This window comes from Cydia pomonella, chromosome 13 (assembly GCF_033807575.1).
Source record: "Cydia pomonella isolate Wapato2018A chromosome 13, ilCydPomo1, whole genome shotgun sequence".
Classification (NCBI taxonomy): domain Eukaryota; kingdom Metazoa; phylum Arthropoda; class Insecta; order Lepidoptera; family Tortricidae; genus Cydia; species Cydia pomonella.
The window spans coordinates 5,214,370-5,239,165 of record NC_084715.1 but is presented as its reverse complement, the minus strand read 5'-3'; the positions used below and the strand labels follow the sequence as shown (position 1 = coordinate 5,239,165).

General features: G+C 35.0%; 1 protein-coding gene across 5 annotated transcripts in view; it reads right to left on the bottom strand.

Moving 5' to 3' along the window:
* The window catches only part of LOC133524027 (POU domain, class 6, transcription factor 2), a 239,379-nt gene extending 215,345 nt beyond the window's left edge, over nt 1–24,034 (bottom strand). Inside the window, exons 1-2 of one of the 5 annotated variants that reach the window (XM_061859797.1) lie at nt 23,664–24,034; nt 11,195–11,301 (exon numbers count right to left, since the gene is read on the bottom strand). The gene's annotated coding sequence lies outside the window, so the exon portion shown is untranslated. The remainder of the gene's footprint in view (nt 1–11,194; nt 11,302–23,663) is intronic. The other 4 variants (XM_061859796.1, XM_061859798.1, XM_061859800.1 and 1 more) reach the window with 4 other exon arrangements.
* Nucleotides 24,035–24,796: the final 762 nt, after the last annotated feature.

Sequence of the window (24,796 nt, the reverse complement as noted above, 5' to 3'; positions counted from 1 at the left end):
AAGTTACTATTAAAATAAATAAACTATGACATGACTAATACTTATGAACAAAAACGCCAATTTCATAGGTAATGACCCAATATTTAGAATTAGTTTGTTTTTTAAACAAAACTTATGTTAATTGCTTTTCAGTGTATATAAACTAGTATACTGGGCGGTTTTAGGGTCGTGATCTCGAATGCTAAAAACGTATTTAGAGAGAAGAATACCTTTGCGATCCTAACGGTACTTTTTCTATGAAATTCCATTTCGGTAAAAAACGGTTTCCACTAACTAAATAAATCTTAACAAATCAATTTGATATTGATGTATATCGCTTCAGCATAATATATTCCAGGTTTATAAGTTTCACTTCATTTATTTTCCTATAAATCTAGTTTTTCATTGTGTCAATAATATACTAAAAATCACGGAGAACGGATAATATAATGGAACGGATATTTAACTTGATTTAATTTAATTTTAATTCTTTATGTAATGTAATTATGTGTAAATGTATAATGTATATGGAAATAATTTTTTGGATTAAATTTCATTCATTCATTCATTCATAATATTTAGAAGTGGAAAAACAATTTCTCTTTTTGTATGGACGAATTGGTACGAGAGTTCCTTCTTAAGATGGTTATACTGAGCAAACTTTCCCATAACATGGGACCGTCTACTTCGGACTTACAGCATAAGATATTTTTTCGCGAATATGTGGTTCTTATGATCATCTTAACACGTTTTCAACATTCAGGATCACGACCTCAAAATTTCCAGTATTTAACAATGTTTTAAATTTTCATTAGTACATTTTTCTAGAGCCTCTAAATATACAGTGTTTAATTAGTCACCTGCAATAATTTACGGGCTGAATATATAGGTCATACTGAGCCACTTTTACTATGGGACCAACTTTGAAATCGCGAAAAATTTTTTACCCTCCCATACAAATTGTCAAGGTCAGACCGCCAAAATAAATAAATAAATAAATATTATTATAGGACATTATTACACAAATTCACTAAGTCCCACGGTAAGCTCAATAAGACCTGTGTTGAGGGTACTTAGACAACGATATATATAATATAAAAATATAAAATAAATAAATAAATATTATAGGACATTATTACACAAATTGACTAAGTCCCACAGTAAGCTCAATAAGGCTTGTGTTGAGGGTAATATATAAATATTTAAATACATAGAAAACACCCATGACTCGGGAACAAATATCCATGCTCATCACACGAATACATGCCCTTACCAGGATTTGAACCCGGGACCATCAGCTTCGTAGGCAGGGTCACTACCCACTAGGCCAAACCGGTCGTCAAAATGTATGGAACAGCTATTTTTTTGCTATTTCGGGGTTGGTTCCATAGTAAAAGTTGCTCAGTATGACCTATATATTCACCTGTAAATTATTGCAGATGACTAAATAAATATCCTATATAAAGCTTGATACATGCAATACGAAACTAGTACAATCAGTTAAATTTCCTTCACTTTGGTCACTCATAATTACCTTCCCATACTTTTAGATTCATTAGTGTCAAAAAATATTTAAATAATTCTGTGCAATATTTGTACACCCAAAAAGCGTAATGACTTAAGTCAATTTTCTTTTATCTCATGTAATGCTTATCCTGAAATGAATAAGTACTAAAGTCGCTTAAACATGTACACAGACTTCGGCTGCTTTGTAAGCCCGTGTTCAATTTGTTAACGTATCAAAAACAAACGAATTCATTATTTAGTTCCCGCGTATCGAGTAGCACAATCGTGAAAGGGTTATACTTAAAGAAAAATATAAAATAAACAAATAACAATGGCAATTGAACGCATTACGATCGCTCGTAAAACGCTCAGAAACGCAGTACCAATCGTAAAAAGTGCCCAAGTTATAATTTCAACGGACGAAAAAATAGACGATTCAAAATTAAAATGGCTAATGACTAAGACCATTAAGTTAATCATTTTAATTAGAACTTGGCATTCGTTCGCGTTTGTGTTTTGTTTTTTCGCTTGCCGCGATAATTTTCCGCTTCGCGTGTACAATGCGTTTTGTACTAAGAGCACATTTTGAATATTCTTCTATACCGTTCAGTGTATAGTAAGTAGTTTTGGTTTATAGTTTAGGCAGCTGATTGTGTCGGTAATTATGTGCCTTGAGTGTTGTACTATTCGTAGATCAATAAAAGCTATGAGGGCGAGTGTTGGAAATAAATTGACTTGTATTAACCTACCGTATTAGATACAATTTTATTGTTTATTTAAAACTACCTAAACCATGTGGCTATGAAACCCAGTTGAGCTTTCTTTATTATGTCCAACATTGCACTTATGATTAGTGTGAAATAAAGTTTAAGCAAAGAAAATACATTAATAAATAAATGTAATTAGGAATCGGCTAAAAAATTTATTCACCTGACCAACAAAATCAGATATTATGAAGTACACATTATATTGTACTTTTTTTCATAAGTATGGGGACAATCTTACAAATCGACCTAGCCCCAAAGCCTGAGTAAGGGCTGATTTAGACGGCACGCGAACTCGCATGCGATTTTAGTTACATTGCGGACTATTGAGGTTACAACAAATTCGGCCAACCGGTCAAATGCCGCAATGTAATGAAACTCGCATGCAAGTTCTCGTACCGTCTAGGCGACGATATACATACGTTTATAGATAAATACATACCTATATACAAAGAAAACTTAATAATATGTGACAGTCCACATCAAAAAGGACCTTATGGCGGTTGGCGCTTACGCCGTTATTAACGGCGCGCCAATACTAATGCACGACGTAAGCGCCGACCGCCATAAGGTCCCTTTTGATATAGACTCTCACATATTGAAGACTGCCAATACTCCATAACCAATATCACACAAATAAACTAATTTTAGGTAGGTACAAGAAAATAACAAAGCCTAGTATATTCTCCATACAAAGTCTCATTAGATGTCGTCACATTACTGAGAAATCAGTCCCTCATTTGAATTGTGCTTTGATCTCCGCTCATAATTACAACAACGCCATCTATTCTTAAAGCTAATACACGAGCGAGAGGCAGATATCTTGAAGAGTGAGATGGTAATACTAAATCGTATAAGACTCTAAGAGCGTCCGCTGGTTGGTGCGTTTTCACGGAGCGGGTGAGCGGTTTAAGCGGCAACAGGAGTGGTCATTACTCCATACAAACGTACTCGACTGTTTCCTCCGTGGTTTTTGGGTTTAGAGCAATGATTTTTCCAACACAAATTATTATTATTTTTATGAAATACAGGATTAACTAACAATTTCTGTGCACTTTGATCATCATTGTGCAAAGGAATTTTGTAAATTTTCTTTATGATTTCATATTATAAGTTTCTTAAATTTACCGGCTCCTTACAGGCCTCTGAAACACTAACATATTCAGCTTCGGTACTTGAAAGCGATATACATTTTTGTTTACTAGCTCCAAGATATGACCGCTCCGGACATTGTGACATGAAACCCTGTGTATGATTTTCTATCATTAATATCACTACACCTATCTGAATATACAAAGCCCTGTATATTGACATTACCATCTTTACAATATCTTAAACTTATACTTTTAGTTTTCTTTAAATATCTTAGAACTCTTTTTGCATAATATCTGTGTCGGTCTAATTTACTAGGCCCCGATGAGAAGCATGGTATTCTAAACTGAAATCAATTAGCCTTAAAAGCAAAAAACTCGAGATGATTTCATTATCATTTAGATCTCAAACTGTCGTTACATTTGGTTAAGTTTTGGAGGAGAAAACAGTCGAGTACGAAACATCGTTATTTGAGATTTTTCGCCTAATACAGTGTTGTCCTTATCGCACTAGTTTTAGGAGCCGCTTCCGTTAGCGAGACGGATATATACACCTAAAATATTTAAATCTCAGCTCTCGTATCCTCCTAACGAAAAGTAGTAAGAGCAAACGCTATCGCGGACACGTGCCACGGGTTTTACCTACAATGCGTGCGTGCGCCGCGGGTTGCACCAAGTGTAATTAACGAACTGATCAACGTTAAACATGGCGGCGCGGCGGTTGCTGTCATCAGTAGGAACCATAGATAACTGTCAAACACAGCAACACTTGTCACACAAGAAAACTTTGTTTTGATGCAACCGGCCCTAGATTATATTAGAGACGGGTTTAAAAGGTACGAAAAGAAATTGTCAAAATGACGATGTTGTGAGATGAATTGAAATATATTGTCACGCAAAAACTAGTGCCTACGCCAATTTTAGGGATTAGTGACACCAGGCTCCCATGAGCCGTGGCAAAATGCCGGGACAACGCGAGGAAGATGATGATGACACAAGACACAAAAAAAATTGCAAATTACAAGGAGAGAGTAACTATAAATCAAATGAACACAGCAATTGTGTACGATATAATAATTCAAGAACCCGTTTGCCAGACTAATTATACGTAATTCTCAATTATCTCGCAAATTAGCTATTAATTTGTACATAATTAGCTTGTGTTACCGTGTAAACACGCCTAATTAGGCACGGTATAGACTAAAAACGCGATTTATGTTCACGCTCCATGTTGTAATATCGAAGGTTTCAAAGGATAGGATTTTGGAATACTCCGCGCATCCCAATAATCGGAATTTATTATAATATCGGGTGATTTGGGGTCGTGTCGTCGGTCGAATGTCAAAAATGTGATAAGATGGTAATACTGAACAAGGTTCCCCGTGGGACCGATACGAAAATAGTGAATAAAATATACTCTTGGCGGTCCTCAATCAATCAAATATACATATATTTATTTGTAAAAATACAGTAAGGAAAAATGTTAAAATAACCATTTACAATACAATTTGCTTGCAAGCAAACGTGAAAATGATTATGTAGAATTTAAGGCATGCAAAAAATAACAAAAGAGAAATGAAGAAATATTAATAATAATTAGAAAAAAGCCAGTCAGTACTTAGCAAAATAAAATAATTAGAACAAATCAGATTTTTTTTTAAGTTATCTTTCCAACTCAAGGTGTCTATTTGATAAAATTTTGTGGTTATTCCGTTGAGGAAATTTGTTTAGTTCATGATCATCTCAACACAATTTTGACATTCACGATCACGACTACAAAATCGCTCAATATATAATGTTATCGGCCTATCGTCAAATCCGGCGGATCATGAAATATATATAGGCATATTATGAAACGCCGCTATTGCATGATATGCCTAAGATTTTGCCAGCAAAGTGAGTTTGACTAAGATAGGACACAGGATAAGATCGTATGCATACCTATGCAATAATCTATTATTGCATATGCATTAATATTTATCGCAAGGATTGTCTCAAAGCCCATCAGAGGGAGTTACAAAGTCGCGCCTATAATCGACAAGGTCAAAGAACGTCGCCTAAAATGGTATGGACATGTACTCCGCCGCGCTGAAGACCATATGGTATGAGATGCCCTGAGCATACCCACGACAGCACGAGGCGCCGGAAAACGGCCCGCCACCTGTTTGACGACGGTCCAGAAGGACCTGAAAGAGATAGGAGTAGATAACACCGTAGCCCAGAACCGGGAATAGTGGAAAAGGTAGACAAGGAGAGCCGACCCCAGATAATGGGATAAGGCCAAGAAGAAGCAAGGATTTTTTCAAACTTTGGCAAGGTGACGCGATGTGCCATTTTGTGCGACACAACCTCACCAACAAGCTCACCTTGCCAGTACTAATTTAGGTACAGAAATAGAGGTACAAAGTACCGTTGATTAGGTAAATTAATTAGTAATTTAATTATTCTGCAATAATGCTTTTTATAATGTAAGTTTAATTAAAAGAGATCCGGTTTGGCACATGATACCTTAATAGTCTTCGGCCTTTGACCATACCACAGAATGAATCGGGCCGATTTATATTTTTCCATATGCATACGAAAATTCCATAAGTTTTTGTATCTGAGTGGAATTTTTTATAGGACATATGGTAAAATTGCACTTATGTTGTACAAAAAAGGAATAGTTTATCTATCCACCAAATTTCATCAAAATTGGATTAAAAAAAAGACGCTAAGTGTGCATCAACTTGACACGCTTGACATTCTAAATATCTTTTTTTCTCTAATCAGAAAACGACTAACTATAGTTTTTATCATATCACAGCCACATCCGGTCGTCAGCAGTCGGGAACAGCTATCATATCCATACAATTTATGTCCTTAAAAAGCAAAATAGCAATGCAATTTATGTAAAATATGACAGCTTTCACCGAACCCAATCTATGTGAAAAATACTATCACATCAAAAATATTTTCATGTAAATGTTGCCAAGACGAAACCATAAGCTCGCACTGTCAAAAAGTTATCAGCCAAGCTTCTAACTCTACAAGCCCTAACTTCACAAACTACACCTTCGTTAAAATGTTATTTAATTTTTAAAAATAAAGACTATTAATTAACTGAACTATTATGTGGCTTAGCCGTTCAAAAGCCTAATGTGAATCATTCCCACGATTCCAGTACAAATTGGACCCAAAATATCTTGATTACACTCGAGTATTAGCCAAACGATTGATCGAGTACATTCAAATTAGAAAAGGAAAACGCTACTTAAGCCTGTTTCAATATAAACTCTAACCTGGAAGCTACAATGTCATATGTGACAGTTATACATTGATAAACTGGAAACTGATTTGTTATATTTTGGTGTAGGTCGAAGGGGAAGACCGGCGGCATAAAAAATTTTTGGTTGAAAACACCGTCATAGGGACAATAACTCACGTATTTGAATACCAACGTAGTACGTTCATCGCTCAGACACAAAGAAAAAGCTACTCCTTCTGTTCTGCCGACCTTTGTATGTAGAGTATGTGTGCAAACGCAAGAGTTAGAAGCGAAGATAAAACTTGTAGACGGAGTTACCTGATAGTCGGTCTTCGCCACATTGACCTAACAAAATATAAAGCAACGAGCCGAACCTGTACATTGTTGTATTTTGTGCAATCACGTATAAATAAATAAAAGTGTTTTGAACAAAATTTTCACTTTCTCTATCAGCATGTGATATTTAGTGCACATATGTCGTTTTTGTTTTGGCTTGTGAACTAGCAAATTGATAGCGTAATGAGTATTAAACGAACTGCTGTCTTCCGAGTGGACAGGGAGCTATTTAGGACAATATGGGACAAATTAAACTTTGTTAATATAATAATACGGTGCAAATTGGAATGCAAACTGAACTTAAGTAATTTTGTTTTTTAAATGATTGAATATTTTACATTGTTTGTTTTGGTTTTGTTCTTATTATTTAACAATGATGTACTTAAAGTAAAAAATAATTAAAATAAGTATTAATTTATGGTACAGTCTGCATCAATAGTAGCAGATGAAACAACGCGCCAAAAGTATCTGATATTCCGGATAACATTTCCAATTATAGACCTATCCTTTTACAATTATCACAAATCAATGTCAATTTAAACAAATAATACTTAAAAAACGAAGAATAAGAAAATAATAACCCAGATAGGTATGTAATTACTATAATATTGTTTAGCTAGTTTTACATTAAAACTAGACACGTATATATAGTGCTAAAATTTAGTTATCAAATCACGTCTCTGAAAATTAGGAGGACTGTATTCTTCTTAGCTTAACTCAATGCATAAGTCGGGAAGCAGTATTTAATTTAAACATTAGTTGAATATGAATTTTATTATTTGCTGGCGAATAGTGGCCAGGGGCAAAGCACTCAACACCTTCAAATACAGTGCAACGTACAGAAAGTCTGATAAAGTTTAATTACCTAATTTCTACGTGATACTGAGCTCTGTGGAAATAATCTCTTATTTACGATGCATTTTGGTCCTTGTCCTTTCAATTTGGTCCATAGATAATTCACAATAGTTCGATATATGAGGTAGGCTAGTTTACCCTCTGGGTTGGAAGGTTAGATCGCAGTCGCTTTCGTCAAAAGTAGTGCCTATGTCAATTCCCGGGATTAGTTGGCAAGTGGACCCCAGGCTCCCATGAGCCGTGGAAAAAAGGCGGGACAACGATGTATGTTGTCAACTACAATTAATACTTTCTTATGATTGGCAACAGAAGAAATAAAATATAAAATAAAATGTTTATTTCTGAAAATTATTTACATGTATACCTACTGGTTTTACTGACATCTACACTAGGCAATGCCGTCCCGTGGTCCTCAACGTGAAGATTGAAAATTTCAAATAATTAGAAAACAATCATGGTAATGTAACAAGTCTAAATAAACTTATTACATTGTATTATTAAAGAACTGAACAATGTCGTAATAGTTACTGCAGTGAGATTGTTATATTATAAAGCTACAGCCTTTGCACCTTAGAGAGAAGTTCAAATTCGTTTCAAGTAAGTGCATGCTTCTAGAGTTTTAAATAAGTATATGCTTTCTTTAGGAATTGTGTTCCTTATATTCATATTTTAAACGCAATGGTTCTAACCAACTAAATAACTATGTTATTTGTAGAGCAGTGGTAAAAGAGCAAAAACAACTTTATTTTGTCTGAGTTTTGGGGCTTTACTCCAGCGATTTGTAGTTATTAAAGTTATTCTTGACATGTTGGTGGTCAAAAGGAAAAAAAAATAGTATGAAAAACATTTGAACTGCCAAATGTCAATATTCAACTATTTATAGAAATACATACTATAAACTAAACAGCCCTAAATCTTTGGGTCTAATAGTTCCATACCCCAAAGCAGTGTTTTAACCATACCCCAAAGCTTAATGAAAAGAATTTAGCAAACGCATAACGGTTTAAAAGCGGACGTTTTTAAATCAAAATATAATTAATGACAGCTCAAAACCTGAATATTAGGTAAAAACGCCAGCGAAACTTTTTTGCAATTACGCTCTGAAAGCATACATTTTCGAATTAAAACCTAATCAAGGGCCCAGTTATAAATCGAAATTTTGCAAGCTAACATAATTATGCTCAAGTATAAGCATTTAATCGATGTAATACATCAACGTAAAATGCTATAACCCGAAAAAATCCGCTTTTTAGCCGTTTCGGTTTCGCAGTCTAATCGCCGGGCCAAATAAAGGGTTGCGCGTTTGGAAATTTAATGAAATATTTGATTTATAACCACCGAGAACATCAGGTAGCTTATTATAAGAATATATCATTAAACATTACATATATAATTAAAGGCGCGCTTAGCCTGAAGCTACCCCAATTTAAACCGGGCATTATAATTTTAATAAAATTGCCGGCCGGCCGCAAACAATAAAAAAGAAGAAAATTATAACACATCTGATTGATGTATTATTTGGTAATTTATTGGTTGTAATTACATCGTGTAATAATGGTAGATAATGCGAGCGGAGCGGTAGATTTATTAGTATTTATTAAAGTATGAATTATTGTATAATTACTGGGATAGAGCGTCCAAACTAAACAGAGTGGTTGTTTTAGGTTCGGATTTATGGGCCGCTTCTCGAAACGTCTAATCGGGCTCCGTTCGGCGCCAGCCACTGTATCGACTATAAAATGCATAGTTAATGTCTTATACGATATGCAAATTGTTTTATGAAATGTTTAAGTCATAGAGGAGATGGTTAGATATACGGACGAACAATAAGGTCGGAAATAATATCTGATATAACATAAAAGGACAGTTTATAACCGAACACGCAACAGAACATTATATGTGTTTTTTTTTGTAACCACATTTTTTTGGTTTGCAAACTTAACTTTCATTATTATGACCATGAATTCGACTGTTCAAGTTTTTAGTTGTCTCACTTTTGTGAGACAGGATAGTTCTGCTTTTTTTAGGGTTCCGTAGCCAAATGGCAAAAAACGGAACCCTTATAGATTCGTCATGTCCGTCTGTCTGTCCGTTTATTTTCAATGCTGTTCCCCATAACAGTATTTTTCATCAATATGATAACCGAACTCATTATGATATTTTAAGTGAGTGAATAACATCGTCATATCTTACAGTGAGTTAACTTACGGTTATTGAAATAATAATACCATTTCGAAAATACACAAACATACGTTTCTATCCAATTAATCCTATTCCTACTAATTTAGTGTCTCGTTACTATGACCAAGTACCTTTTTCATTCACTATAATACCAAGTTAACGGCACCCAACTCCTATGATAATCCCTTAATAGTCAATGAACATTTACACTAAATCGTAACGAGCTAAAAATTACTAAAACAACAAAAACATTTCATTATTAATAGTTTTATAACCCTTAAGTACCATAGAGATTATACCACAGATATATAAAGATATAAGTATCTTCAGATAATTCACAGATGCGGGGCCGTAATTATGATTCTCATAATTTATGCATCGAAGTTATTATTATGTTAAACATGTGTGTGGTGTGGCTTTCTCGGTTTCTAGTTTTAAAGGCATTTAATACGGTTTTCTTTTTTGTTGCTTTAGGGTAGAATTGTTAATAATTATACAGCAATTATTATAAATAAATTAGCAGCGATCGGAGAAAAATGCGTCATTTGAAGTCCTAATTGGGTGGTATGTGTGCGCGCGGTTCCTCAATGACATCAGGGCTATAACCGCGAAAATCGAAGTTCGTCAATTGCGGGCATATTTCTCTGTCACTCTCATTACGTTTTAGTGAGAGTAAAAGAGAAAGATCCCCGCAATTTGCGAATTTCGGTTTTCGCGGTAGGCCCCCAGAGCCTCCATCTGCGTAACCAAGAACACAATCCTTTGCAGAACGCAAAACGCTATTGCCTCGCTAAGACTCTTCAATATTAGTCTCTCTCTCTCTCTCTCTGCGAACGATTGTCATCGAACAGAACGACTACGACTCATTTTTCAACACTGGCTATTATATACGACAATAATATATTTGCATTAAATTAAATATTGTTAGTAATAAAAAGCGGTGTATTTATCGGAACTACAGTGATGTAACATTTTGAAGAGAAATATTGGTAACATTTTTGCATCCTTAAAACATTATTCAATACGTTATTAGTAAAAAAAACATTCTATGAGCCAAATGAAATGAGTGATGAAAAGCATTGTATCTATTCTTGGCACTTACCAGAGACAACCAAATATGCTGAGAATAGTAACAGTTTTAAACATTGTTGGCCTTGTCTTTACGATAAGGTTTAGAATTGTCCACGATTGTGAAAAGCAAATTATCATTTTATTATTAATAAAAAGCGTTCTACCTTGGCACTTACCGGAGCCACTGGCGAAGAGGAAGTCCCTGTGGAGGGAGGACGTCTTCAGATAGGGGTAAAACAGCTTGCTGGCCTGCTCCGGACTGCCGCACCAACTGTTGACAAGTTACAGAGTTGTATTATTATTATTTTTTTCAAATAAAAAACACTCTTGATAAAACATTTTATTGCTGACTGTACTTTTCTTTCAAGGCAACTAACTAACACTCATCGAGACAATAGGGTTGTTTCCAATTTTTTGAAACGCTTGTATTACGTTCTACATTAACTAAAAGTTGCCCTAAAATTCGACTTTTATACTAAAACGGCTTTAAATATGTTAAATTAAAAAAATATATTTTGACGGATGCTTCCGCACCCAAAACGCTCTTTGAAAATTGTGTGACGTCACAGTTTACGGTTTGACACATAACTACATACACACGTAGAAGATACGAGCTGTCAACTGACATTTGTCATTTGTTGTTTATCGCCTAACTGTCAACAGTGTCAATCCGAGAGTTGTGACGTCATCAGAATCTTCAAAGTCGTTTCGAGTTTGGTCACGTGACGTGTGCTAAAAGATATTTTAAAATCAATATTTACAAAAATATGGTCATTACAGGTCCCCCTAAAAGTAGTTTAACATGTTCTTATAATCCAAAAGAATTTATTGGGATACAATTCTGCCCTAAGATTTGTAGATGGAAACAACCCTATTGGACTGACTCGGTACCGCATACTCCTCGGTTTTACGTTTGTGAATATTAGAACGAGACAAAATGTTTTCTAAGTTTTATGACTAAGGTGGTATCTAACTACTATTCTCAGCATATTTGAGTGTCTCTGGTAAGTGCCAAGAATAGATACAATGCTTTTCATCACTCATTTATCTACATAACATGATTATATTTCATCGCTTCATTCTTCTGATATAATAAATAACCAGGTTTCTTCTTGCTAGGCAACGTAACACGATTTCCAGAGTAAAAGAAAGATAAATAAATAAAGAAATAAATATTATAGGACATTATTACACAAATTGACTAAGTCCCACAGTAAGCTCAATAAGGCTTGTGTTGAGGGTACTTAGACAACGATATATATAATATATAAATATTTATAAATACTTAAATACATAGAAAACACCCATGACTCAGGAACAAATATCCATGCTCATCACACGAATAAATGCCCTTACCAGGATTTGAACCCGGGACCATCAGCTTCGTAGGCAGGGTCACTACCCACTAGGCCAAACCGGTCGTCGGCCAAGATCTATATTTTAAAAAGTAAGTGTATCGACTTTTTTCAATCCCACACTCCTAACCGACCCAACAAGCTCCAACCGCCATATTCTGTCCTCGTTCCTTTTTCGAGCGTGGCAACGAGCAGACCTTCAAAATGCCGAAGCCTAAGCGGTGTACTCGCGTAAAAATCGAACGTTATAAAAGAAAACTCCAAGATTTGGAAGTCTCTTACGTTAAAAAGAAACGTAGAATTCAATCTGTGAGATCTTCTAGTGATTCGGATGCCAGTGAGCTATGACGAAGGTGGTACGGTACCTACATAATATGATAATACATGATATTAATGAATTGTTAACGGAAGTAGATTGTAAAAAGAAAAAGAAGTTAAGGACACGTCTACAAGCATGTAACTAACTAAATGTATTTATCAAATTTCTTTCAAATTGTGCCACATCATTCAATAGGTATTTCAAAGTAACCATGATACATTATTATTATGATACTAAACCTATCTTAAGAATAAAAAACCCAAAGTAGTGTGAGTACTGAGTAGTGTGACCGAGCGTTAGCAAAGGTCTCAGTTTCAGTTTGGGTAAAAATGCTTTCTTACGTCCAGATGTTTTCCTCTGCACGTGAAATTTTGTGAGCAATTATTAATATTTACATAGAATTTTTCTATCGTTTCGGGTTTTGAAAAATGTTAAAATTGGCATAAAGGACTTAAGCGCCAGTAAAGTTCGCTGTGTTATCGCGAGATCTAATATATTAAGTAAAAAATACCGAATCCGAGCTCATTCGTGGAAAAGCCTCTTTGATGTTTTTGCACTAATAGTTTGGCTTTTGGTTGAAACTGAGAGTAAATACCTAAATAGGTATAATACAATTCGATAAATTACTGTGGGGAATATTGAGTATTGCCTGGTTCACATACAAATACATATTTAAACCTTGGTATTATTGAAACCATTGAAAATACCTGTTGCATTTTTTAGTTACCAAATTGTAGCAACCGAATATTTGTACCTATAAGTCATACTATAGAGTCAAATAAGACAATTTAATAACATAAAATACTAATATGTCATTCCTCCTAAGCCACTGAATAATAACCTAACTTTAAAATAATCTTCTAAAAATATAGACAAATAGTAAGTATACTTAACATAAAAGTAATAGTAAACTTTCTTAGCTTATAAATAGAGAAAAAAAAAGTATTTCATTAATTGTTGTTAAAATATATTTATTCCCTGTTAGTAAGAAACCTAACGCAATGAAGTAGGTATGCTACAGACTTCGCAACCTCTTATTCACAGCTTAAATGCAGAATGAAACGTAAAACGGAACGTCAGATATCTTTCCCCGTTCAGAAAGGCGGGGTTTTTCCACGTGACCACCACGTGCGTGGAACGAACCGGCGAACTTTTCTTCCGTGTGCCAACTTACCAGTGCCGTAAGATCAAGCGAATGTAGACTCTTTGCCCGTGCAGTAAGGCTCTTTGGCATGTTATTTATTATTTTGTGTTTTCGTAAGATGTTCCTTTTTCAAATATGTTCCGATGCGTTTTGCTTGCTTGCTTTTGGTTTTGTAAATGAAGATGATTTTATGTAGAATATTGTGTAAAAAGTGGCGCAAACGAGTTAAAGTGAGAATTCATTGTAAAGTAAGAGATATCACAACTTAATTCAGATACGTAGTTATTTAAGTTACATATTTTCTTACTTCACCCGAGTCAATATCATAAATTCCCTTCTTTTGTTCATGTTGGACGAAAAAACGAAACCTTCACGTTTTTATGAATTTTATGATATAAAGACAAGAAATAAATAAAAACTAACCGAACTTCCTCGAACTTGAATGAAAGCTGTTCCTTTTTCAAATCTGTTTCGGCTTGCGTTATGTTTCTCATTTTGTTGTGGGTGTTCTTTTTTCCGACAAAATATATCTATTCAGATGATTGGTACTCAATGTACAATACCCCCCAAGAGTAAATTTATTCGATGGCGTAACGTGACGTACGCGTTTGCGTTAAGTCTTATTTTGTATGAGATTTTGAGTTTCCAAAAAGTCCCGCTTGGCGCGCTGTGTCTAAATCTAAATCCCATACTAAATAAGACTTAACGCAAACTCGTATGTCACGTTTCAAAATCGGATAAATTTACACTAGGGGCTCTGAAGTTCTTCCAGTTTTATCTTTAATTATACAGGAGAGTTTTTGGTTTAGTAATAAAAATACTGAAGTTTGTTGAAATTTGTAATTTACCACCTTATTCACCTCCTGAGACCCAGAAGCAATTGTTTTGTTTTTGAATTTGGAACCCTTAGTTACATAATAAAAGTTCAAAATAGATTTTGGAATATGTACAAAAATTTGTACTCAGGGTCTTAGGAGGTTAAAACTTAGGTAGCAACCCGTCATAAAATATAATGTAGTATCTTTTTATTATGGAGTGTGGATTTAAGAGGAGAGAAATCTCTTATGATAGAACTGTTGCAAAAGTGTCCAGCTGTCAGCTATAAATAATAGTTCCAAATTTCTCCAGAGTAGCGCTAGAGTAGCTAAGAACCTAGGCGTTATCGACGAAGTGAAGTGCGTTGTCTATCATTTGATTTTTTTGTTCAAGTACTCTATGTATTGTAGCGCCACCTATTTAAGGTTTTTTGATGACAGTTTTTGGTATATGGAGATTTCTTTCCTTACCTCCACCTTCCATACTTTATATCAAACAGAAATGTCAAAATGACAAACGATAAACAAGTTTGTTAGTTTTGACGGACGAATATGAATAACGCCAATAATTACTTTAGTTTTCGAGTCGGAATCTTTTAGAGATCAAAAGGCATGTGAAAGGGTATTGCACACCACAGACATAAACATTATAACTGTATTTAAGCAACTTAAGATTCATCATTTTAATTACAAATTTCGTTACGAACATCAAATTTAAACTTTTACGAGGCGTAGCTGATCAGCGATCATAAAAATTGATTATTGAATTTCACCCATTTCGAAGATATCAATAAAAATGTGCTTTCACGAAACAATGCCTTTGTAGCGCAATCAACATATCAACTAACACCGTATCTAGAAAATTCTTAATTGAACTAATGAGAAGTAATTACAATTTTTATTGCCGCCATAATGATTACGATGCCTTAAAATAATAAAAGCAATTAGACATTGATGGGCGAAGCTAAGTCTGTACACTTCTCTCTTTCGCGCTCGTTTAGATAGATCGTGAGTGAACGGTGCGGGAGATAAAGCCTGATTAGATGTAATTGTTTGGACGGTTATAAAAGTTGTCAGATCCCGTGTATGTCGTAAAATAGCGAGATGTTCAATTTGAATCTCGAGCAATGGAACACTTCAATTATTCCTTTGTATTCGTTGAGGTGACATCAGTGGCAATGTTTAGATGTTTAATTTTGAGTAATTAATGGCGCGATTAAGATGGAATGTAGCATTTAATAAGCCTGGCGCGTCTTTATTACATGGACAACTTGCTTCTATGATTAAACGTAGCAGTTCTTCACGTACCTAAGACTATACTCACCCTCGTAAGACCCAGGTCGTTTTATGTGCTTTTGAATTTGGAACTTTCATTTATTTCTATATCAGTTCAAAACTAGAGTTAGATTTTTACTTAAATACAGGTACATGGGGACTTAGGATATAACACTTAGAGCCACTTGCACCATCCCACTAACCCGGGATTAACCTGTTAAACCATTAACCCAGTGTCAAATTGTACTGGTAACCATGGTAACTCCAAGTTTAACCGGTTAACCCCGGGTTAGTGATTGGTGCAAGTGGCCCTTAGAGGATTTGTAATTAAAGCATTTTTAAGTAGATGTTATAGTATCTACTCGTGTAAAGTATACATACATAGCTTACAAAACAGCAAAATGTCATGGCGTTAAGTATTAGAGTGTGTAACTAAATAGTTTACATACAATATAGCTTTAGGTGAATATTGACATTTTAAACATAAACAGGAAATATACTGCAATACTATTACACACACATTTAGTTCGTCTCTCGAAGGAAACATATTAATTGGTCAATAATTAAATTGATGATTCACTTCGTCAGTCTAAGATCTTATGTACCTATCTCTATCGAAGACAGATATCTTCACATTGTTTGAGCGTTTGTTAAAAAAAATGCCACTATCATTCATTTTATATTTGTTCATAAATTTGTACTGGAAAGTTCGAAAAATGTATGGAAATTTAGGGACACTTTTTTTCTCCTATAAGGATGAAAAGGGCTCGAGATCCTAGCTAGAAATAACACAAAAGTGGCAAAAAGGTCACATTAAAAATTTCAAAAAAAAAAGAAACACTCGTTTAACCTCTAGCTGCTAAGAGGCCAATAAAAAGGTCTTCCGATCCATTATAATTTGAATCTTTATTTTGGCAAATTAAAATTCAATGCACAATTTTCTTCTTCAATAAAACTATATTTAAAATATTGTTAATTTATACAAATAAATTACAAGTTAAACAATAAATGTTAAAGATACTTAAATATAGATATTATTAAAACTAAATTAAAAATAATACTAAGCATAAAACGAATGCAAAGTTTATATTGTTGTTTACTAGGTTTTACTACGGTTTTCCAATAATATTTATATAATAAAGTAAAAGCATATTTAGGTATTTTTGCATATTTTGATGTACATAAAAATCAGTCTGATTAATCATTAACTATGTCATAATGATTGTCATCAGTTGAAATGACTGATTCACAGCAATGAGTCGAGAGATCAGTGAGTCACGAGGTACCTACATATTTTGAACATAAGATTATTGGGTTATAGTTATTTAGATTATAATGATGTAAGTTGGGGAAACTTCGAATGTGGGCTGATATTGAAAACCAGAAGCACTTCACAGTTTCTCAATACTTAAATATAAATATTATTATAAGGACATTTTTACACAAATTGACTAAGTCCCACGGTAAGCTCAAGAAGGTGTGTGTTGTGGGTACTCAGACAACAATATATATATATAAAAGTCACAGCAAAGACTACAAGCAAAAAATGTGACCTATACATAGCGTTTCTCATTTTCGTCGTGTGAAAAAACAGTAATTTTCTATTTAGTCTCAAATTAATTGGTAATGACGCGTGGCGCTAAATGCGTGATATTTTTAATTGATAATTGCAGATGGTTAAGATAAAATTGTTTAGAGTTCCAGTTTTTGGGAAACCTTTGGCAATTGTTTAATTGTGTAATGATTTTGTTTATTAGCTCGCTTTAATTCAAAACTACAGTCCCTGGCCGGTAAGAAGTAAATTTTGACAGTTATGTTATGAATTGACCCTTCTATGTATATGACACTACTATTGTTAGTGTGGTTTGATTGCCACGTCGACCAAGCAGTGATCTGTTGTGACGGTATTTTCGGAGGAAGTTCCAGATTCTTTGGGCTTAATGTTCTGTGCCTGATAGGGTTAATACATGACACTAAGGGCCACCTGCACCAATCACTAACCCGAAGTTAACCGGTTAAACCTGGAGTTACCATGGTTACCAATACAATTTGACACTGGGTTAACGGTTTAACCGGTTAACCCCGGGTTAGTGGGATGGAGCAAGTGGCCTTAAGGCTATTAGTTAACAGTCTGTCTTAGCTTCGGAAATACAAGGGTCAATTCATAGCTATCAAAATGGACTTCTTAACTCTCACCAACTTATACATTTGCTGTGGCAAATTATTATATCTAGTACTCAACGTCACTACCAGGCCCCGTTAGCGATGTTGCCGTACATTGAAAATAAGGTATTGGCAAAAATACATGGCCTAAATTCGCCGTAACTAAGTAGCATTTAATCAGAATTCCATTATATTTTGGTCAAGCAAATTTTGTCAGTAGCAAAAGGAGGCAAGTTTGAAACATCGCGGGTTAGCAACACTGTTTTCGAATAATTTCAAAATCGTCTGTGTTTTATCTGTGGAATGTGGATAGTGTATGACAACCATCATGTTTGTTTACATTCTGAATCGTTGCTATTTCAAGAGAAGTTTCTGCTGTCACCATTAAATACCAATATATTAAATAAGCTTGTGCATGAACTTAAGCAAAGTCAAGGTGCGTACAATATACAATCACGCTCGTTGATCGTAAATATTTGTAAAATTTGAGGTTATGATCATTAGGTACATGTTTTGGTTCACATTGCTGCTTTTCTTAGCGCAATACCAACGCAATACTGCTTTTTGAGTGAAATGAAATGAAATGAGTGTTGCCCTACTTCATTTTGCTGTACATTGCTACTGACATATTTTTCTTGACAGACTATAAATTATATCGTAGGCGCGTTTAGTAATTAATTATTTAATTTAAGTTTAAAAAAATACGAGTATATTACACGACGTTGGGGACTTTTTATGACATAGGAGGCAAACGAGCAGACGGATCGTCTGATGATAAGCGATTACCGTCGCCCATGGACACCCGCAACACCAGAGGGGTTGCAAGAGCATCACCGGCCTTTAAGATGGGATGGTCGGCGAAGTTAGATTATTCGAGATTTTTTTTACTATTAAGCATTTTTTACGCAGCTCCAGGTATTGTAAATTCAATGGAAACCTATACGTTTCTTAATAAAATAATTATTTTATTATTTTCGTGGGAGAAATTGGCCACCAACGGGTAAGTTTCATTAAAATATCGTAATTAATGAATTTTCTTACGCTTGCGCAGGCGCACTTTCCTTTGAAAATATATTAATAATTTAATAATAAATCAATAAATATACTTAGTCTTATCGGTGGTTTTATATGAATCGACTGTTATAATGCTCAAAGCTTTTTATAATTAATACGTCAACACAACATTATAAATGTGGATACTTTATATAAAATAATTATTTCTATCTTAACTAAATTAAAATATAGTGTTATAACTTATAACAGGAAGGTTTGTCTCAATACTCCATACATGTTGGAGTATATTGTATTGTTGATTATCATTTCTATTACGGTGGAGTAGGTTCAGAAAACAGATTTTAAAAAGTCGTACTGTTTTTTTTTATCAATTTTGAGGCTTTTCTGACCACTAGGGACTTCAGCAATTCGAATCCTAAGTTTTAACTTTCGCACGATAGAAAAACAACTATAAAAAATTATACACAAAAACTAAAAATATGAAACTTATTTCTAAAAATGAGCAATATCATCCTTGAGGGAACTCAGCTATTACTTTTTTTATTATTAAAACACAAATATTTTAAATGAAAAAATATGATATCTGCGCTCCCAGGCACGCACTTCCATCTCCTTCACGCATATGCTCAGTGAGAGAGAGAGAAGAACACGAACTTACTGCCTTACGCTTATTAGGTATTTAAATGGAAAACCATTGATGTTATAGTCGTTAGATTCGTAGCTGGCCCCCAACGGCTTACCCTTTGTCCATTGTTAACTAAAACGGTGCGTGCCACTACCTGCAAAAAAAGGGCCCGGTCACTTTAACCGGTTATTTAATTACAACTCCTATGGTAATTGAAATAAGATTCAAAATGAACAAATGGAAAATAATTTGCGATTTCTTGTGTGGTCCCTATACGGTTACGGAATGCCGGCGAGTCGAACGCCACCCAACCAGTCTAAAAAGTGTCCTCGATATGCGTAACAAACGTGCGTTATCGGAGAGCACACCTACACTGGTTTTTTGAGCGTTGGACTAGCCCGCGCTCAAGTGCCAATTAGAAATATTCGACCCTTTTTTTGCAGGTAGTGGGCACGCGCCGTTTTAGTTAACAATAGACAAAAGATTAGCCGCTTCGGGCCAGCTTCAAATCGAACGTTACCGTACGTAATCGTAGGGCAAACTGAAAGTTTCGGGAATAGAAAAAAAGTATGTTAAAATTATTTTTCATAGTTTTCGCCTTCATATTCAATACATTTTTTAAATGGTACTTATAATAATTATCAATAATAATTTCCTGAAGTATTGTATTTTCCAAAGCAGCCTACGTATTCCCTTTCCTCTTACCTATACCGGAAGCACGTATAGCTATTATATCTATCCTATATGCACCCTCGAGGGCATTGGGCTACTGGGGGTGCACTGGGGAGACAGAGTGTGCCTTTTGCCCAACAATGATCTAAAGGTTTGGAACTAACCCTAAACCGAATTAGAGGTTGACGGATTATTTTATTTTATTAAGTTGTTTAACTTTAGTATACTTTTATAAATTATAGTGTTCTTACTCATTGCTCATATCCAAACATAGGAATCCGTGGGGCAAAATTGTTTGACAGGTAGGGAGTTCCTGTATCGATAAACTCGACTATCGATGATATAAAATTGTCTTGTCTTGTCTTAAAAACGAAGAAGAGTATATTGAATTATTATTTAATCGTTTTTTTACTCAACTATCCATGCTAGTATATAGAACTAGCATGGATAGTTGAGTTTATCGATACAGGAACTCCCTACTTGTCAAACAATTTTGCCCCACGGATTCCTATGTCTGCTCATATCTTTTTATTTCTCTTTTATTTAATCTTTGATATATTCCATATTGTAATATCTTGTATCACATATGTTTTTATATCTATGAACTGTGTAATTTAATATCCAGTTTTTATTTGAGAGTTCCTATAATTGGCTCTGTATTACTATCTAAACAGATGAATGTATCTTTTATAGCTGTTGGGATTCCTTATTATTGCTGTATTTTTTCATAAATTTTGGGTTATTTCTATTTGGAATCAGTTCTTTCGATCCTAATAGGGGAAAAATATCCCAGAGTTTTTTCCTATTGTGTTACCATTTCCCCATATACTTTGTATGGCGGTAACAAAACGGAAAGTTTGAAAAATGTATGGAAATTTAGGGACTTTTTTGTTCTCCTATAACGATGAAAGGTGTTCTCGGTCCTGACTAGAAAAGTGGCAATACAGATTACATAAAAAAGTGGCAAAAAAAAGAAACGTAAATAATGTATGGAAATTGTCACGTGTCGTTTCGTAGCATCTGTCTTCTCGATACATTTTTAATTTCGTTTAGCGTTTGTTAATGTATGATTGTCATCATTGTCATTTTGGCTAGACCGTTGTATCGATAAACTCATTAGGGGATATTACACTAAACCCTGCGTAGAGGGCGCCACTAGCCCACCGTGAAACCCGAGAATAGAAGTTATCTGCCTCTCTATAACTCTTGCATATCAATCGATAACGAAAATGCGATTTTCGCGTTTCGCCACACCACTTTGATGCATCAATGTCATTGAGAAAACTTCTCAAGAAACTTTAGGGCATAGTATGTATAAGTTACTCTATGGTTTACAATATGTGGTAGTGCTGCTCTCTGGCGGCAGAACATTGCAGTAATACTCCCTATTAATGGTTCTTTTCTATTTTCCGGTGCACTAGTTATCGCGCCCAGTTTTTTTTTTTGTAAAAATATTTTTTTGTTTAATTTATAAGACTAATTTCGTATTTATAAGTAGGGATAATGCTCGCCTCTACTATGAAACAAAAATATAGTATGCATCATTTTGTATGAAATTTAATTACAGGAGGAAAAAAAAGTGCAGTTAATAGTAGAAATTCAATTATAATAAAACGAAGTAACTAGTTAGTTTCACGAGGTCCGTAAATGAATTATTCATCAACATTAATCGATTATCACATAATTGCTAAATTAATTAACTATTAATTAAATACAGTTAGGGCATAAATAACTATTCTTATTAAATGTTTCGAGATAGTAACCTTCATAATTTTAGAAATTTATCCTGATGCCCACGGTCCTGCCCGTAGACTATAGACTTCAATATGATTGAAAGTAGACATTTTACAGATGGCGTCAGCCCTGTCAAAGGCTAGAATTGAGCCCAATTTTTTTTATACATGCCAAAAAGATTAAGCCAAATCTCATAGAACTAAACTAAAGACGGGAAAGCTATGATGGCGCCATCTATGCAAACGTTTGAAAGTTGCCTACCCTATTGGAACATCGCATTTCTTTCGTTTCGTTAGATTTCTAAACTTAGCCAACGTTTCCTACACTGTTGATTTCAAATTTGAATGCCATTTTTTAGGCCTTAGGATATACTAAGGATAAATGACAAAGGCCTATGGTGACTAAGGTTGGATTCGAACCAATGTGGGATCGAGTGGTCTAGGGGTTGTGGCATTAGACACGAAAACTGAATACGTTAGTTTAATTCCGATATCCATCGGGCGTTTGATAGATTTTTACTTAGTTATTTTGATCTTCTTAATCTACGTATAAAGTATTTTTTTTATTTGAATCATTTGATCATACATAATTTTATAAATTTCAATCCATCAAAGTAAGTACGATACACGTATACTACTAAGACCTACTATGGTCCAAAAAAACGTTGACAAAAATCAAAAGATTTTTTACTTACTTATAATCGTCTTTTATAATTTTTTTTTTGGCTGGGCGGAGCTGGGAGGCCGCGCTGGACATAGGAGGGATAGGTAACAGGATCACCATCATCATCATGATAGTCTTTTACAAAATATCATTAAAAATGTAAACTACTTACAATCATATAACTAAAGAAAACAAATTATCTTCTAAATATCCACCTTTAATTGATATACAAACGCACACATTTTTGAAAATTATAAATATCAACGAATTTGAGCCACCTGTATATACACATACACATGCACATTCTTAAAAGTACACGTGCTCATTCGATATATCCGAATTCCCTCACATCGAAAGAAAATTGATACGCAAACAAAAAAAGTTCAGCAAAAAGTTTTCCCGCGTGCAAAAAGTAAAAAAAATACCTACAGAAAATGCAACACAAGTATTTGAACCAATCAGCTGGTTGTTGGGATCGACGCTCCGCCCAACGGCTACTTTCCTGTTTCGCACCTCAAAAATATAATAAACCATTTCGCGAAAGTTAATACATTATTTTCGTCATATATTAATTCGACGAATTATCAGGATACTCCTCTCATTACACAAGCGTTTTCTCGGAATAATTCCACCAATCAGCACACATTCGATTTTCGAATTTACATACAATTTCCTACTGCCGTATTTTGACCGTGTGGGTGTTTTATATGAGGCATTCCGTTAAAACAATCGTTAAGGGGTTTTCATGCTCTCTTTTCATGAAAGTAAACGTCTAAAAAGTTTTGAAAGTTTTCTACTTCAAAAAAGTTGTACATTACTAAAGCTTAGCTTAGTTTTGATAATATTACACTTACAATATTCCAAGAGTCTGCAGTTTAGGCGAAAGGCTTTGTTTACGAAGCAATCGCTAATTGCCCGGCGGTCGCTGATACATCACTTTATAGCGTCTCAACGGCCAATACCACCGACTATGACTTCACTGCAATACTTCCAATTTGTCTTCAAAGGAAACAAATCAATCCATGCACTGTGGCGCACCAATAAAAAACCCAGTCAGTTTTAAAAAGTTTAAATTCAGAAGACGCGCGGAATGTTTTTTTTAACGGATGTCAAACGCGCGAACGCAAACACGGCCGGCCACGTCAGTCGGCTGACGTTCACTACGCGAGTCGGCGTAAGTCGAGGAGAAGAAGGCAGCGGTCTCTCGGCCGACCCGCCTTTTGTTCGTCTCGCTCTCGCGCCATGCCCGCCCGCACAGTTTTTACGGTTTAACCAACTCAATTCAATTCAACTCAACTCAATTGTCGTGGCGCAAATGCCTTCGTAGTGGACGCTAGAGTGAGACGTACGGTTCGGTTTAAACAACTTTTTAATAACGCTAATCAGTCGTTTCCTTTGCGTAGTTTGTTACGCATGTTACATTTTCTTGGGTGAGTGCGGTCAATATTTACGTTTGGATGCGTTTTGATCAAGAATATGCGTCCGGGAAAGCGGAATAGAGCCTTAATCTTGCTTGAAGACGCAGCAGTGGGCACGAGTGGGGCGTCTCGCTCGCGCCACTATCGTCCGGTGGCGTTTTTGCGTGCGCGCGAGCGAGAAATCCGTGCTTCGAGAGGCGTTACCGTTTTCGTCGGCTCTGCCGCTGGGTGTGTAAAGTTTTAGACCGAAACATGTAAAAATGCATCTTGAAAAAAAGTTATGTATTAAAAAAAAGAAGCTTAGTGCGCGGTGGGGGGACATTACTGGGAGGTGGCGTTTTTTCGCGGCTGTATTTTCGGGGGTGCACGGCACGGACAATGCATTACTCCGTCCTTGCCCGGCCGAATCAAACGGAATCGACTATCGGTGCACTTACCTTATTGTTTTATGAGATTCGGAGGTCATTGGCCATGAATAGTTATCGTATAAGGAATATTTTTTATACATTCTGAAACAAATTACAATGTGAATCCTAAAAATATGTGAGTTTATTTGCTTAGAAAATAAG